The following is a 17788-nucleotide window of genomic DNA, read 5'->3' as shown; positions in this document are numbered from 1 at the left end:
GTCTTGTATGATGACTCTAATCCATCCAGTTGCGATACTGAGCAGTGGGAACAGCTTAGGAGAAAACTCCTCGTAGCTGCATCCTCGCAAGGCATTAAGCTTTGCTTTGAGTCGGTAGGTGTATTCCGTAAAATGTTACGGCTAAACCTTGCCGGCGAAGACACGAACGAGTGGCTCAGGCAGTACTGCTCCTCCCTCAACGATGTGTGAGAGGGTGCGCTACTAACCCTGAAAAGGGTCTCTGAGCTACCATCGTTAAAAAAAAAGTGCTTCCTCTGGCTTCGAGAAGAAGAGCGGAATGGTGCTGAGTCACTTGGAGCCACTTGGAGGCGAGAGAACCGGAAACTTTTTTTACTATCCGGGTTCCCGAACCCGATGTTAAAAAGGTTGGGGAACAATCGAGCTGCCGGGTCTACTACGGGCTAGGGACCGTCACGTAACAAGTGTCGGCTTCCAAAACCATTGAAGGGGACGTGCAGCTCTCGGCATCTTCATCTGAAGCGTAAATGATGTATGCATGCATCGTCTGGTGGGCGAGACTGAACTTTTCTAACAGCAGGGAGCTGCTCGCGCAGATGCAGAGGCTTGGTTGCCGAAGAATTACTGGAGCAATGAGTGCTACGCCGACTGCGACACTTGAACCTATCCTAAATCTTCACTTGCAGGCGAAATGGAAATCAGGCAATGACGCATATAGATTCGATACCATTGGAGCGGAGAAAGGCGGTCAATCATGCGGTCATGCGTCCATCTGGAAATTCCTTGAAAAACATCCGGTAGCTCTGATGCCGGCCGATCATATGGTTTCCAGATTCGTCTTTGAAAAGACAAACACTGTCGTCAACACCAAAAGAGAAGAATGGGCGACAAATGGCCATGAGTCTTTTCAGATTACAGGCTTAACAATCTTCACCGACAGGTCAGTCATGGAGGATGGATCGGGCGCAGGGATGTTCTTGGGGAATTCAATTATGGAACTGGCCCGACTCCTCGGGAAAATGACGACCATATTCCAGGCGGAGATATATGTCATTTCATTGGCAGCAGAAGAATGTCTGCGACAAAAATGGAGGGGTCGCACCATTCGAATTTGTTCCGACAGTCGGGCGGCATTATCAGCACTAGATGGCAACGACATTTCAAGCCAGTTGGTGCGGAGTTGTCATCAGGTGCTGCTGAAATTTCCTGATGTGGGTGCCAGGTCACTCTAACATCGCTAGTAATGAGGAGGCTGACAGACTGGATCACCGAGGGTTTGGATCCAAAATGATGGGGCTAAAACCACTGTTAAGTCTACTCTGAAGGGGGAAATTGCAAGGATTCACGCAGCCGCGTGGATAAATTTGAACTCCTGCCGGTAGGCAAAAATCTTTGTGGAAGAACCTGGGGTAGCCAGAGCAGCATTTTTGTTATCCCTTAAGAAGTGGGGCTAGTAATGCTTTTAACGGAACACTGTTCCTTAGACTACGTGATTTCGGCCATGTGCAGGCAATGTGAGGAGGAAGAGGAGACAGTCCTGCACTTTTTATGCAGCTGCTCGGGTTCCTCAGATCTCTGACGAAGAAACCTTGGTGAGATTTTCTTCAATGAAGAATCTGAACACTCTCTGCCTCTGGAGAATGTTCTCAAATTTGCTAAAGTCTGCGAACGCAGTACAATGGGCCTAACAATGGCCTGAGTGCTCGGAGCTGCGGCACCCCCCAGTAAACTAAACTAACTAATGGATGAAATTCTACGGATACCAAGCGTAATACAGTCTTTCTGACTCACATTAAGGTTTTGCAGTCAGTGGCGACATACTCTAGGCTGGTGAGACAGTCCAGAGACACGCTGATTATAATGTGTGGCACTCTCAAAGTAACCCTCCTCTAAGCTTCCGGCCATAGGAACATAAAGGTGAGTGAGCGTGCTAACGGACTAATTAGACGCAACTCTACAGTTGGCGACTCGCTGGCGACTGTCAAGGATGGAATCTACTCGCATACATACGGCGCCCAACAGCGCTAATTGTGTTAGTCGGAGGGGTAATTGAAGCCTATCTTCCTGCCTATAAAAACAAGAAACAAACATTTCTACAAATTTAGGAACTCGCATGAATTCTGACAAACTATTAAGCGAGTCTTCCGCGCGTAAAAATGGGACAAATTGTACCAACTGGTCCTCCAGGTTGGGGGTTGGGTAGGGCAGATAACCCTACACGGAAAACTCAAGTTACGAAGCCACAACAGGAGCCTCGGACTGGACGGATAACATAACGACGAACCCGGCAACAACAAAGGAATAATGATTTGCTCATTTTCTCATGGAGTGTGCGCTCCCTGTACAAAGATGGAGCTGCCAAGCATCTAGCAGATACCCTGTCCCAATATAGGGCTGATGTAACAGCGTTACAGGAGATACGTTGGACAGGGACCAGTTTCCTGGAGAAGAGCTACTACACCATATATTATAGCGACTGTCCAGTAAACTATGTGCTCCGAGTAGGTTATCAGCTTTGAAAATGTAAGCAAACAGCTATGCACTCCACGCTTCCGAGGCAAATTTAGAAATAAAGCCTCATTAACGTTCACGCCCCTACAGAGGAGACTGCAGAGTCGGAGAAGGATACCCCGGGGCAGTAAAACGAACCCTCGAAGCCTGTCCTAGGTATGATATTAAAATCATACTAGGGGATTTTAACAGCCAAATAGGGACGCAACCCGTATTTAGGCGATACGTTGGCTGCCATAGTTTACATCAAAATACAAAGCAATGTTACACAACTGGTGGTTATAAGTACGTGGTTTGCGCGGAAAGCGGTCTACAAGAAAACGTCGGCCTCTTCAGATGGGATCACTTTCAACTAAGTTGGCCACGTGTTGATCGAACGCCGCCACCTCTCAGCCTTGATGAATGTCAGAACATATAGGGGGGCCAATATATTTTCAGATTACTATCTCGTTGGCATGGTGCTCCGAGCTCGAACAACAACAGCACCCAGAATCGCCTCTGACAATCATGTGCGAGTTAACATTGAAGCCATCCACAACACAACCCTGCGAGACACCTATAAGAGGGAAATGGATGCCCCAATCACCGCAGTCAACAGAGGACCTGGAAATGAAGCTTCAACAAATGATCTTCACAACCTGCTCTCATTAGACCTCCACATTAACTACGTTGCAGCGTGCGGTTTTTTCTGACTCCGTGATTTCGGATGCTGAACAGCGAGTCCCTATGGCCATAGTAACATCCTAGACGAACTACCTTAGGAACTCTGAGCATTCTCCACGGATTACTTCATACACAAGCCGAACTTCACAAGAAAATTTGTTGTGAACTTTCCGGATACAAACAGGCTGGTGGACAGTCTGTGTCCCGCTGGCGACTATCAAGTGTAGAATCTCCTCCCACTACTTAGCATCCGTGGACCTCAGATGATAAAGGCTCACCACTTGTGGGGATTTGGTCCCCTTTTTACAAAACCCAGTCTCGGGAGGTCTTATGCCGCACGCGTGCAAATGCATACAAGATTACGTCGGACTGCATGGAGCACTGACCTATAGGGGACCAGGCCGCCGGACTCGGCATACCTTACCCTGAGTAAAAGAGGGGGAAATCCTCAGCTATTTTCTTTGCGATTGCTATGGGCTTGCTCTGAAGATCTGAGTGGGCTGGACTCGGCCCCTTACTCTTATCACAGCAGTCATAGTCTTAGGAGCACCATCGTTTTGATGCCATAAACTCACTGCTAATTGGGCTCCTCAGAGTGGCCATTGACACCTACCAAACTACACCAAACGTTGCAATTGAAGGGCTTAATTTTTGTGAATCATCTTGTTGATGACTGATCTGAAATTGATAATGGGGATTGAATGGGTGGCGTAGGCATCTATTCTCTATTTAAACTTCTAAAAGCGGGTAAGGAAAACATTCTGATTCCAAAATATTTCATTAATTTGGGGAGCTTCAATTGACTTTGGGAGCTTTAATCGACCTTGGGGGCTTCAATCCATATCGGTTTAGTTTCCTCTCCCGGTACATAATGAACTTAAAGAAGGTTATTTTCTTGCATGACATTGAACTTGAACTCGACGCTATCTATCAATATAGCGAACTTTTCCCAGGTATTCATTTAGCGCCATTGAAGCATTCAGGCCCACCCACTATATTTTACGACAAAGCAGAAATGAACCAACAAATTATGTAGATGCCAACATCCGAATATGCCGGCAAATTTATATTCCATATTTCTTGAGAAGGTTGCGTGCAATGTTGTACATGTGTCTATAAAAATCAGAATACTCAGCCACAATGTACAGTCATTTATGCATTAACTTCATTAATTTCGTTGATCCTTCCCAACCGAATTTCGGTTACGGCAGGATAGGCACTATTTTGCCCGGACACGCAAGGCTTTCAGCAAGTCAAAGGGAGTAAAGTATGAATGGCCAAAAATCATATCGTTATATTATGTCATCCTTTTTGTTTGATGTATTGTACACACATATATGGATGTGAAAAGGACGATTTTATATCGACCGCCTTCAGGACGAAAAGGAAAGTAGAAAACTGTGATGTCAGGAGCTTCCCAGGGAGTGGTATGAACCTCTTGTGGCAGGTTGACCTTGTGACTTTTTAAATGATTAATTTGGAAGGTTATTTCGTTAGTTTTTATGATAGTTGTTGAAGGAAGGACGATTGGCTGAGTCTCCTTTTGAGGACGTTTTGCTATGATTTCATTCATTGATTCAGTTCAAGAAATCATAAAACAATGATATCAATCGGCTGAGATTACATCTTTTGTAATTAGGTAGATTAGGTTCTTCGCGGTGTGGGGAGGTTTTCCTTGGCGCCATCATCAGTCTGCTTATGTAGAAGATCCTTTCACTATGAATAAAGACGACGTGAAATGTAACTCCGATGTTGACAATTCGAAGCCCGTTTGAGAGAGTAGGAGGGAAGGTTCAGTTGAATAGCCTCAGGGATTAGGTGGGGTAAACTTGCTCCGGAATAATTGTACTTTTCATTAAGATCTAAATTCGGTGTCCCGCTGAGGAATTATCCTTCTGTGAACTGGAGGATTAGACAACACTTTGCTTGGACGAGTAATGGGGAAACACGGTATTGGGGACCATAATGTGTAGTGACTGCGGCTTCGCGACATTCACATTTTTTTAAATAAATTTGCTCAAATAATGCATTGCATAATGTGCAATTACCTAATTTTCGCCGCAGATTGCACATTACTGAATGTATTAGAGCGAATTGATCTTGGCAGAGGGGAATGATTTACCGCATCTGTAGGCGTACGCGCATGTTGCTGCAACATGAGCTCTCGGAGTTCAATCGAGTTCAAGTCGAGCGTAGCCGCATGGGGAACGGTTCGTGGGTAGACAGCTGATCAACGGCCGGTGGGATTTAAATATTTCATTGTTTGCGCTGGAGCCGTATAGAGTGGAGTTGGAAGTGATTTAATGGTCTCCCGAATTTCAGTTTTGGGCATTAAATAAGGTAAGATTCCTTTTCAAAATTCTAGTAAGTAATATACGACCTCGAGGAAGACATTCCATCTTCGTAATAGATGGATCCCACTGCATTTTTTATATAAGACAAGAATTGAATAACGCTGGGATTCGGAAAGGAAGTTGGCGAAAAAAGGAATGGATGGCGTGGAGGCATAGTGAGAAAGTCAGAGAATTGGTTTGATGAGATAGGGAACAATCGTGTAGTGATTTTGTGCTGAAGTTTTAGTTTCGAGCTGCGGAAAACCTTCCCCATTGACTATGCGACATCTATACTAGATCGCATTTGTAGCCTCTAAGAATTTCTGGTCGGACTGTGTGCGAGACATTTTCCTCTTCGGGTGTGCGTTGCTGGGAAGACCTCTGGAAAGAAAACTAGGAAAAGAAAAACTAAAGGCAAATTTTTTTTTGCCTTAAATTCAGTAGTATTTCCGTGTGCATATTTTTTATTCCTTCTTTTTCAGTGAAGCAATTTCCGTATTAAAAACAAAATAACATTTCCCATAAATATACCATGAATTTGAGCTGATTTTTTTTTGATATGAAGACTTCATCCTTTTCTGTTCCTCTCTGACTCCGCAAAACCTTACCGGGGACATCCTCTACATAATGGTCTGAGGATGTTAAGGTTGAGAGGGAACCTCAGGGGCCGCGCGTCAATAACTATCTGAGGCGGAGGAAGCAATGACCGAGACTGTGATCCGTCGTGGATCTCCTCTCTGGATCGCGGCACTCGGGTCCGGAGACTTATGGGTTCAGGCATGCGGTCGAGCCGTTTCTTTTTTTTATTTTCCAGGTTTAACTCACGTTCTGGTTTTTTTCGTTTGGCCGTCCCGAATTTCTTTGTTTGTTATCTATTTTTAAATCCAGTGCGGACCAAGGTATCAGTATAGCCACGTTAATTCAAAGCGCTCAAAGGACCTCCACATTCCTAAGCCTGGCTAGCATAGAGGCGTGCAAGAAAGTGTCAATCGAGCACTTTGATGGAGCTTCAGTTTTTGCGGACGGACCTTCACGATCAATTGCGTTATTTTTTTAGGTTTCTGGGATAGCTCTTCCCTCTAGGTCGTCTTCGGCCTCTCAGGATGGTCTTTTGAACATTCCATTCCCTTAGGTTCATTACAAATGATAATAGTGAGGGGAATATGGCTTTCTGTTTGAGCACCGGTATTGGGGCAAATCTCAGGAGTGCGGCGTGACGTGCGTAGTGGCAAAAAATTTCCTTCTCAATATTATTTTCCTGTTGAGCTTTAACAATGCTGCATTGGCTCCCTCCTTCAGTGAACGCTCGTGCTAGCCTTGTTATTACTGCCGCCTGCTCTTCCTTTCATCATTACAACACTACGCAAATGTACCTGACGTGAAATCTGATCCATTGTTTCGGTTATTCTCTGTTAGTTACCGATTTTTTAAATTATCTCCTTAGTCGCTTTACCATGTCCTCTATAGTAGTAGATCTAATGGGGTATAACATGAAGACATCCACCACAACGATAGAAGAAATTGATCACGTATGGTCGATGTGGTACGTGTCTAGCGGCGTGTGAATCTCGGTTTTTTTGAACATCCGCCATGAGTCGTTCAACTTCTAGGTCGTCCTGTTGCCTTCTTCGAATTCTCTTAATAAGTTCGCTTCGACATTCTTGAATTGGCAGTGCCTGGCTTGCGTTTCGACTTAGTGATTCATGACACAAAAAGGTTCCCGGCCGGTGTTCCGTACTATACCGATACTTCTCCAGCATCAAAGCTCAATGAACAGCTCGAGGACTGATGTCCTTTGTTTAGGATAGTGAGGGATCCTAAGTCCACATCCACTGGATGTTGAACCCGACCAAATGGAGAGCATCTTACTCTCACGTTTTTTGGTCCACGAATCCCTGGTTTTCATAGCGTCCTTTTTTCATAGCTTATATGAACGGTTGACAATCCATAACTATCTTAACAGGGGGAGCAGGTAAATATGGAATTTCTTTAATGATTCTGCCACTATTAAGATTTCTAGGTTATTCGTCGTCAACTTTACCTCGACCAACAAGAAGACGAGGCAGACTCCGCCTAAGATGGTGCGATGGGGTAGGTCAGGACGCCAGACAGCTTTTAGGGATATCGAATTGGTGGACCTCGGTGCAAAACCGGGATGTCTGGAGTTCCGTATTAAGGCAGGCCTACACCGGATACCGGTTGTTGCGCCGTTGATGATGATGAACATGGCTTGGAATTTCCTATGTTCTGAGCTGGAGTATTAGCTTTTGGATTAGCACAGTCCTTCGCTGGGTGAATGCTGCTCCCTGTTGATGGCTCCGTCTTTTAAAAATTTGTAAATCCCAGGAAATTCTAGCCAGAAATCTATCGACAACTCGTGTCTTCTATTTCTCTGGCTGGACCCTTCCTTCCTCGATTAAGTAGCCTAATTTCCCGACACTCCCTCTCAACAGATTCTACCACTTTCTTTTTAGGATTATCCCTAGCCTACCGACGAATTTCGGCTTTTGTTTTAAATTTAAGTTTTGCATCACCAGGACGCAATGGTTGCGGGATTAAAGCGCTGGCCTCTCGACCTTGTTGCCCTGGGTTCAATTCCTAGTCGTTGTGAATGTTTGATGTGTGTGATGACGACAATACTCAGGCATAGTCTCAGTGTGTACCAAGTAGGTAACAGAAGATATCACCATCGTCTTCCGACTTGGTTGAAGCCACGAAATCATCTTCAAACTCGTAAATGTGACAACAGAATCCTATCTATATCAGTCTCCTCAACACCATTACATTACAGTGAATAAAAGGAACCTTAGGGAACTCGACGAGTTTTCCATCAGAATTGGAAGGAACCTATCCTTCATATCCTTCATGCAATGTACTTCGGCACTTTGTGACTTATTTAACTAATCATCCATCAGGACGTGTAAGTTACGGCTCCTTAACTATTTCCTACTGAGCATCTAGTAGACGATACTTTATCGTCACTTTTTACTTTTTCTATTACTAGGTCTGCTGGGTCAGCGATCTCGCCTCAATCCAGGATTCGGCAATGTCATAGACGATTTCCTGTTGTTCTGCGGAAGCCTCCTTTAGTTCTGAGATGTTGGCACGTTGTTTGTTCACGCAATTTTTATCTTGACTTCTATGTCTTTAGTCTTTGCTGGTGCATAATCCTATATCACTTTCTAGAGACCGTTCTTTAATTTTCTGTTCTGTCACTGTTTTGTGCGTCTTCTTGTCCGACCCCGTGGCTGAATCGGATGAGCTTAGTGCTTCTATACATTCTCAGCCTGGGCTTACTAGCTGTGGTGTTCCTTACTCCCGCAATTGAACGCGAGTTTTCCAGTTTTAGCACCTTTTTTTCACCCCCTTGACTGTGCCCCACCTCAATGACAAAGAATATCGTCGAGTTTGCTCATAGAGTTTTTACTGGGAATCGGAGGAAAAAGGACTGCAGCTTTTGAAGTCTGATCATAGAAGTTCGAAATCTTTTATTGAATTTAAAATGCGTTTTATTCCTTCTTATCAGATATTTTTCGGGGTCAAGTACGGAACTGAAAGATAGACTGATCCAGAATATAGCTCTCTGGAAGCCAACCTATTCTTCTTTGGGCTGGTATGAAAACTGCATGCAACTAAGTTCCATGATCAGAAGGCATAGACGTAAGAGGGAACGAAAAAGTAGGGAATAGCGAAGATGATTCCACAAAAGGGAATGCTTCCACGAAACCTAAATACGAACCCAACAGGGTGTAATTAGGAGTGAAGCTAGGAGAGAAGAGGGCTCGACGTTAGTTATGCTAGTGCTGTGACGGTCATCCGACTGGCCATACTACCGATATCAAATACTCATTCGTGAATAGCAGCAAATTATTAAAGACCTTATCGCCAAACTGAAGTGAAAGGGAAGGGAAGTGCGCTTTCGGTCTTATATTGGTAGACGATCGACAGAAGACGCAGAATAGCTTAGGACGGCGGCCACTAAATTATCAGACTGGAGAGGGGTGGACATGTGCCTGGGATGATGTACCATGGCACACATGGTGAGAGTCTACCTTCCCGAAATCGCAGCGATGAAGACAGAGGAGCATCTAGAGTGCTTAACAAATTAGCTCAAAATAAGGACCTTTACACACGGTAGTATAGAGACTTCAGCAGCAAGGTGAAAGGTGAAGGTAAACTCTCGAAGTAGATAATCGATCCATGGAGGCAAGTAACTGCTGTGAACACTTGATCCACTACAGATTGAGTAACATCCCGGTGCATTTCCACAAGGGAAAGTCGAGGAAAGATACTTTGATAGACACATCAGGTGAAAAGCTTTTGGAGATCCTTGAAAGAATTGCGAAGGTCATAGAGGTCGAAAGGTCAGGATCGAGCTGGAAAATGTACCTACTGCATGGCAGAAGGAGAAGTTGAATTTCGTAGGTTGAGTTTTGTAGGGCTGAAAGCGGACAGCGCGACACAGGAGTCGGAGGAGGAAGGTGGCATTTCGATATTGAAGAAGAGCTCCGACAACTAATAGAGCCAATGGCCAGTACTAAGATAGCCTAGGTAAATCTGCATCATGCAAAAGCTGCATCTGCACTAATTAGAAAGGCAATTTCCAAGGGCAACATTGCTATAGTGCTGACTCAAGAACTCTGGGCATATCAGAAACAGATTTATGGTAGGCAAGAAGGAAGTATGCAGGTAATTTAAGGTGCCTCTTAAAATATTAGGTTGGGGAAAAAATAATGTCGTATTTTGTCAATAGATGGCGGCACTTAAACATATCTTGTGTTGTACTTATCGCATCGGGTCATACTATACGGCAACAATGAAGACGCCAATCTAGGCTACATGTGTCTCCTTAACAGTTTTATGATCGTACGTTATAGCGCGTCAAAGATGGAGTCCACCAACCAAGAAATTCGTCATATTTTACATTTTTAGTACCTGAGAGGTAAAAATGCAACGAAGGTGGCCAAAAAAATTTGTGAAGTTTATGGCTCCGATACTGTAACGATTCGCACAGCAAAGCGTTGATTCGATCGGTGTAGTGGATGTCGAAGATACACCCCGTACTGGTAGGCCAATCGTCGTAGAAACTGATAAAATCGTCGAAATCATCCAAGTAGACCGGCATATGAGCATTGCTCGATTTGCCAGGAATTTGGTAAGGACTATAAAACCGTTTGGAACCATTTGCAGAACATTGGATTCCAAAAAAAGCTGGATGTTTGGGGGCCACACGACTTGATGGAAAAAAATCTCTTAGACTGAATCAACGCCTGCGATGCATTGCTGAAACGGAACGAATTCGACCCATTTTTGAAGCGGATGGTGAGTGTTGATGAAAAGTGGATCACGTACGAAAATCTCAAGGGAAAAAGATCGTGGTCGAAGCGCAGCGAGCCGGCCCACACCATCGCCAAGCCCGGATTGACGGCCAGGAAGGTTTTGCTGTGTATTTGGTGGGATTGGAAGGAAGTCATCCACTATGAGCTGCTCAACTATGGCCAGACCCTCAATTCGGTCCTTTACTGTGAGCAATTCGACCGTTTGGAGCAGGCGATTGACCAGAAGCGGCCAGGATTGGTCAATAGGAATGGTTTTCTGTTCCACCAGGACAACGCTCGGCCTCACACATTTTTGATGACCCGCTAGAAGCTACGGGAGCTTGGATGGGATGTTCTATCGCACGCATTGTATAGTTATTTCCATCTCTTCCGGTCCATGCAAAATACTCTTAGTGCTAACTGGCAGGAGTGGAGGTTTTATAAGAGGGGGATAATGGAGTTGCCTTCTAAATGGCAACAAGTTTGCGAACAAAACGGCGCATATTTGACTTAAATCGGATAATCCTAAGTATGTTAAATAAAGCGTCAAATTTCGATCACAAATACAACATCTCTTTTTTCCCAACCCAATATATACATATGTTGACATCGGGCTACTTTCCTGCCGATGACACTCGGAACCCAGTGGAATTAGCTGTTAGCGTATTGAAGTCGAACGAGAGGAAGGTGCTACAACTTAAAAATAAGATCTGGGGGAACAGCGACTCTAATCGAATAGCAGAAGTATCTAAATTTATCGTTAACTAAATATATAATGTAGGGAACATGGCAACATTCCTGACCAGTACCTGTAGGCATAATTCCAGAGGTCCTGGATGAACTCTCTATGCCGGATCACAGAATTATAAGATTTGACATGGAGGGTAACTATGGTGCAGAAAGGATATATGGCAAGGACATGGAGGCGGGAAAAAAGGGCCTTAATTCCGAAAACTTAAATCTTTGAGACAGATTTACCTAATATCGTTCTTACTGAAAATACTGGAGAAGTTTTTTGATAATTAACGTTCAACAGCACAATCCTTTACATCCTGTGTGCGTTTTTGAATGCATACTTTTGTGTTGATTTCCAACGAAGGGGGAGTTCCTCGATGCTGCTTCGTCTGTAGTATGATGGACTAATAGCCATAGTGGCCGTGGTGAACAGGGACTAGTTCCATATGCTTTTTTTTAGTTGTGTCATGCGACGTCTTATGTGTTGTATTGTAAGCAAAGCAGAAGGTTACTGATGAAAGGTTTTGCTTGCGATTCACTGCACTGAGCTGATTTCAGTTAAGCGGGAGTGGCGTTCTCGAGGAGGGCGATCAGACTCAAATTCGCAAGCAACTCATCTGCCGCGGAACATCACTGGAGTTATCTAGCATCATGAAACTCGTATAGCCCTCTGACAGGGTATGCGGCAGGAGGATTCTTGGAGGTTGTACTCTCGGTCCAGTTATTTATGGCTGGTTCCCTGCGAGAGTTTCATGATGATTGTGATTACGTCCATGTTGTGGGCTCCTTGTGGGCTTAATGCCCTGATTTGTGCCCTACAACTCGCAACAGACCCTTAATTACGGCATAGGTGTTACCAGGCCGCAGATCCTCTAGTGTAAATACTGAGCCTATACTCAGGGTAAACCAGGACCACTGTGCTACTCAGCCCGGGGCCCTCATTGTGGTTTCCAAATCAATCAACAGAATTATCATTGATGCATATGAGACCAGTCCCTGACTAAGCCAGCCACTTCATTAAGAAACGTATTATGGTGGAACAGGAACCTAGCTAAGATAAGAACAGAGGCTCGAAAACTTCTAAACCGCGCGGTCTGAAAAAGATCGTGGAATTATACCAACACGGAAGCTACTTTCGTTAAACCTCAAGGACTTTCGTCTCAAGTTCATTACAAGATTCTTGAGAAGTTATGACCTTGAACCATATCCAAGAGCGTTACTCGTTATTTTCAAGGTTCTGTTGTCCCAGATCATCATTGTCATAACCATACCCGTGCTTACTATATTCAATTTAAATTATAAATTACTTTAGTCATATTTCCATTAACTTTATTGCCGTTCCAATAGTTAATTAATGTAGAAAAGTTATGTACGTATTATAATAAACAATCAAGCCAATAGTGGGATTTTAGTTCGTACTTCTACCTAGAATACCAATCAGTGCAAAAACGTTGCATATCTATTAATCACGTTCTGTTGTTTACTTCCATCTATTTTATATATTTTGTAACGTTTTTATATGACTCAATATAAAACGTCTCCTGTTGTGCATTCAAATGACTTCTCATGTATATATTTGTGGAAATGATTTCGTGTATGACATCACTTTATAAAATATTCTGTTTTTACTTTATTACAGATTTGAGTGTGATAGTAATAAAATGAAAGTCGTATTGTTAGTCGTATAGAATCTATTAAAATTTTATCTATTAAAAAACATGTTTCACTTCATAGATTGATAGATCTTGTCTTTATCTGATTTCCTCTGTTCGTTTGATATCTTTGAAAAACCCCTGGCTTTCCCTTGTTTTGATCCTAGGATGTTTATAGCAGATTTGCTCACCTTCGATGGATTCGTCAGTTCTGATCCTCAGTTTCGATCGAACAGATTCCAAACCCGAAGATATTTTAATTATATGGGATGTGGGAGGGAAACCTGTTTTTCCAGCGATTAACAGCGTTTATAGAATGAAGTGTCCGCAACCTGACATTCAAAGGACGTATGGTGTATATAGAAATTGTAATATCTAATATCGCGTGTGACCTTCCACATAGGGGGAAGGGAGGAATTCAAACTGGCTGTATATGCACCCTAGCCACCAATGGCGTAGTACTTTGCCACCCCAAACAGTGGCCCAAGTACTCTAACTCATGTTGGCATATTATTTTATTAATTCTCCTTATCCTAACCCTCACATAACTCCTCCATTCCATACTCATCTACTCTACTCTATAATCAATCTTTTCTCTGTTTAAAAATCAACTTACAGAAAATTCTTCCAGTCTATTCCTGGTATATTAATAAAAAAACGTATTGATTCACATTTGCTTGCTGCTATTGTTATGGTATTGCTGGCATTATGGACAACTAGATGTACGATGGAGACATTGGGTATGTAAGTGGTGCATATATGAGATGACTGTGCATGGGTGACCGATAACATCGGCAACTAGGATTTTAGCGACCAACTAAACTGAGAAAACAATTGAGTCTAGTGAGTTCAATTTTTGTGATTCAAGTAACTCATACGAGGAATTTTACCGACCATTCATTTAGGTAGGATGGGCGGTACTTGTTGAAGGAGTGCTGTAACTATGGTAATAGTAGGATCATAAGTGAATGTTAAGAAGTATCTGATGATAAATATTGAAGTCCTTTGAAAAAGATAACCCATTTTATTGACACGATCTGTAATCACACTATATCTCGTTCAGGATATATTTATTCATTTTTATCCTAGCTATGTGGTAGATTTTAAGTAATGGGGAAAGCCAGGTCATGTAAACCCAATGCAGTTTCTGTATTTCTTTCGTTTTATTAGTGAATCCACCTTAGGCTTGAAACATAGTAAAGGGCGAACAAAGCGATGATGATAGCCGCGAGCAAAACGGTGAATGGTGAGCGTTCTTTGTTTATTCTTGACACTTTAAGGTATAGTTCTGCCCTTCTGCCCTGGTTGACAATAGTCAACCCCTGTTACAAATTTAAGTAATGATCGCTGTGCCTTTCTACAGGACAGCTTTCGAGGTAACAACGAAATTTCTGCTTACTGCTTTACCGCTTTTTGCGCGAGAATAGCAAAGTCAATATACATAGACCCACAGTGAAACTCCTCTGTTTTCATCAAATAAGGCTTTCAAATGTTATTTTTTTGTTCTTCTAGATTTACTGCATGAACGAATTGTGAGCGTCAAACTAAACCTTGCCTAATTCGTTGTATTGGCTCCCCGGATTTTGGATTTTCTTCTATTATAGTTTGAAATGCCGCCATTTTTGCGGGCTCGAAAAACTTAAGAGAAAGTAATCTGTACACACCGTATTGAACATTACTGGCTATGAAGTCAACACACTGTTGCAGTCTCAGCAAATTTACAGTTTGTTCCACGCTGCTTCATGTTGAGATCAGGTTAGTTTTTCCAAAGATTCACACATTTTCCAAACATTAACAATTATAATCTTTCACTTTCATCAATTTTCTGATATAAAAAATAAGTTTGAACCTACCCCTATCCACAAATTCGATATCCCTAAAAGCTGTCCGGCGTCCTGATTTACGCCATCGCTCCATCTCAGGCAGGGTCTGCCACGTCTTCTTTTTCTACCATAGATATTGCCCTTATAGACTTTCCGGGCTGGACCATCCTCATCCATAGGGATTAATTAACTCGCCTATCGCAACCTATTGAGCCGTAATTTTATCCACAACCAGACGGTCATGGTATCGCTCAAAGATTTCGTCCTTGTGTAAGCTACGGAATCGTTTTTCCTCATGTAGGGGGTCAAAAATTTTTCGGAGGATTCTTCTCTCGAACGCGGCCAAGAGTTCAAATTTTTTTTTGCTAAGAACCCAAGTCTCCGAGGAAAACAGTTTTTGTAAGTTGAAATAGGTTCTGTTGGCTGCCAACAACCATGCGCGGATTTCATCGTCATAGCTGTAAACGGTTGTGATTTTCGACCCTAGATAGGAGATATTATCAACGGTCTCAAAGTTGTAGTCTCCTATCCTCATTGTTTTCGTTTGACCAGTGCGATTCAATGTTGTTCGTTTTTTCGGTTTTGGTTTTGGCGCTGACATTGCCACCATGAACTTCGTCTTGCCGTCATTAATCTGCAGCCCAGGATCTCGCGCCGCCTGCTCGATCTGGATAAAAGTAGACTGTACACCTCGGATTGTTCTTCCAATGATGTTGACATCGTCAGCATAGGCCACTAGTTGGGTGGACTTGAAGAGGATGGTGTCCCTCGCATTTACATCGGGAATTACTTTCTCCAGGGCCAGGTTCAAGAGGACACATGATAGGGCATCCCTTTGTCTTAGATGTTGAATGGTCTCGAGAGTGATCCTGCCTGGTCAGGGCCAGCCTAGTCAGTCTTATCAATTTCATCGGGATACCGAATTCTCTCATGGCCGTGTACAGTTTTACCGTGGCTATGCTGTCTTAGGAGGCTTTAAAGTTGATGAAAAGATGGTGTAACTGCTGATCCTATTCCAACAGTTTTTCTATCACTTGCCGCAGAGAGAAAATCTGATCTGTTCCTAATTACCTGGAGTGAAGCCTCTTTGGTATGGACGAATGATACGGTCGTATAAAGCCATCCGACCTAGCAAGATAGAGGAGAATATCTTACAGATGGTACTCAGCAACGTGATATCTCTATAATTGCTGCAATGCGTGATATTCCCTTTTGTATGTATGGGACAGATGAACCACTTGGTCTAATTGGTCGCCTCCATATTTAACCAGTTCGGCTGAAATTGCATCGGATAAATTGCATGGACTGTTTCTTCTATGCTTGGTGGTGGTAGCGTTTGTATGTCGTATATAGTTAGCGGGACCTTCAGCCCGCCGATATTTTGGTTGTTGAGCAATTCATCAAAATATTCAACCCATCGCTCCAACATGCCTATTCTGTCGGAAATCAGATTTCCCTCTCTGATGAGCATCGAGGTGTATAAGGCTTCATCCTGCTGACTTATTGGTAAAACTTGCGCGCCTGGTGCAGTTGCTCCCTGTACTTTTCTAGTTCATAGACCTGTTGGTTCTCCCAGGCTTCCTTTTTCCATCTGTGAAGTCGCTTCTCCACTCGCCGGCATGTAGCATTCTTCCGTTCTGTTGTTAGCTTAAATTGATTATCAAATCAGCCGTTCCGACTTTTCTTGCGGCTGGGGGCCAGTGTCTTTGTGGCCATATCAATGATAAAGTTCTTCAGGTGGTTGTGATGATCATTTGTTGATGCTTCGTCTTCAGGACATCTATTAGTTACGGTTATTGTGGCATCCATTTCCCTCTTATAGGTGCTACGGTGAGCTTTGTTGTGAATTGCTTGAGTATTAACTCTCACCTGATTGTCAGAGAGTATTGTGGGTGGTGTGGTAATTCGAAGTCGGAGCACTATGCCAACGAGGTAGTGGCCCGAGGCTATATTGGCCCCCTGTATGTTCATATATTCATCAAGGCTGAGAGGTGATGGCGTTCGATCAACACGTAGTCAATTTGGTTGAAAGTGGTCCCGTTTGGAGAGGCCGACGTATGTTTGTAGCTGTGGATTGCGCGATTTTACTGCTTCTAAAGCCATGCAAATAAGATGCTGCGTTATAATTAACGAGAATAATTGACATTCCAGTGAAATATTAAAATTCCATTCATGATGAATCTACATCTTCCCAGCCCTTTTTAAGGTTTTGTGTAAACACAAAACCTTATTAAAATCGGTTTACTGTCTGTCTGTCTGTCTGTCTGTCTGTCTGTCTGTCCGTCTGTCTGTCTGTCTGTCTGTCTGTCTGTCTGTCTGTCTGTCCGTCACACGCATTTTTCTCGGAGACGGTTATAGCGATTGACACCAAATTTGGTAGAAAGGTGGGAACTGTGAACGCTCACGCATACAGTGAATTACATCCTTTTACGTCGAATTTAAGGGGGGGTCCCCATACATGCAAAAGGAGGGTGTAAAATTTTTTTTCATCAAATATAGTCATGTGGGGTATCAAATGAAAGGTCTCGATTAGTACTTTTTAAAGCCGATCTTAGTTTTGACATTCGTTGGAAGGGTGGGGAGCGCGGGGGGTTGAAAGTGATCACTTCTTTAAGGGGGCCATTCTCAGAAATTACTAAACCGAAAAATCTGAAAAAAAATCAGGAGGCTGCCGCTATATGGTGCCTGGGCTCCGAAATACCTTCCATGCCGATATCTGTTTAAATAAAGTTAATAATAGTATATTACTACAATTTTTTGTAATTGGTTAGAAA

Source organism: Hermetia illucens, chromosome 1 (genome assembly GCF_905115235.1).
Source record: "Hermetia illucens chromosome 1, iHerIll2.2.curated.20191125, whole genome shotgun sequence".
In the NCBI taxonomy this organism is placed as follows: domain Eukaryota; kingdom Metazoa; phylum Arthropoda; class Insecta; order Diptera; family Stratiomyidae; genus Hermetia; species Hermetia illucens.
The sequence above is the reverse complement of the archived record's forward strand: the minus strand, read 5'-3'. Positions refer to the sequence as shown.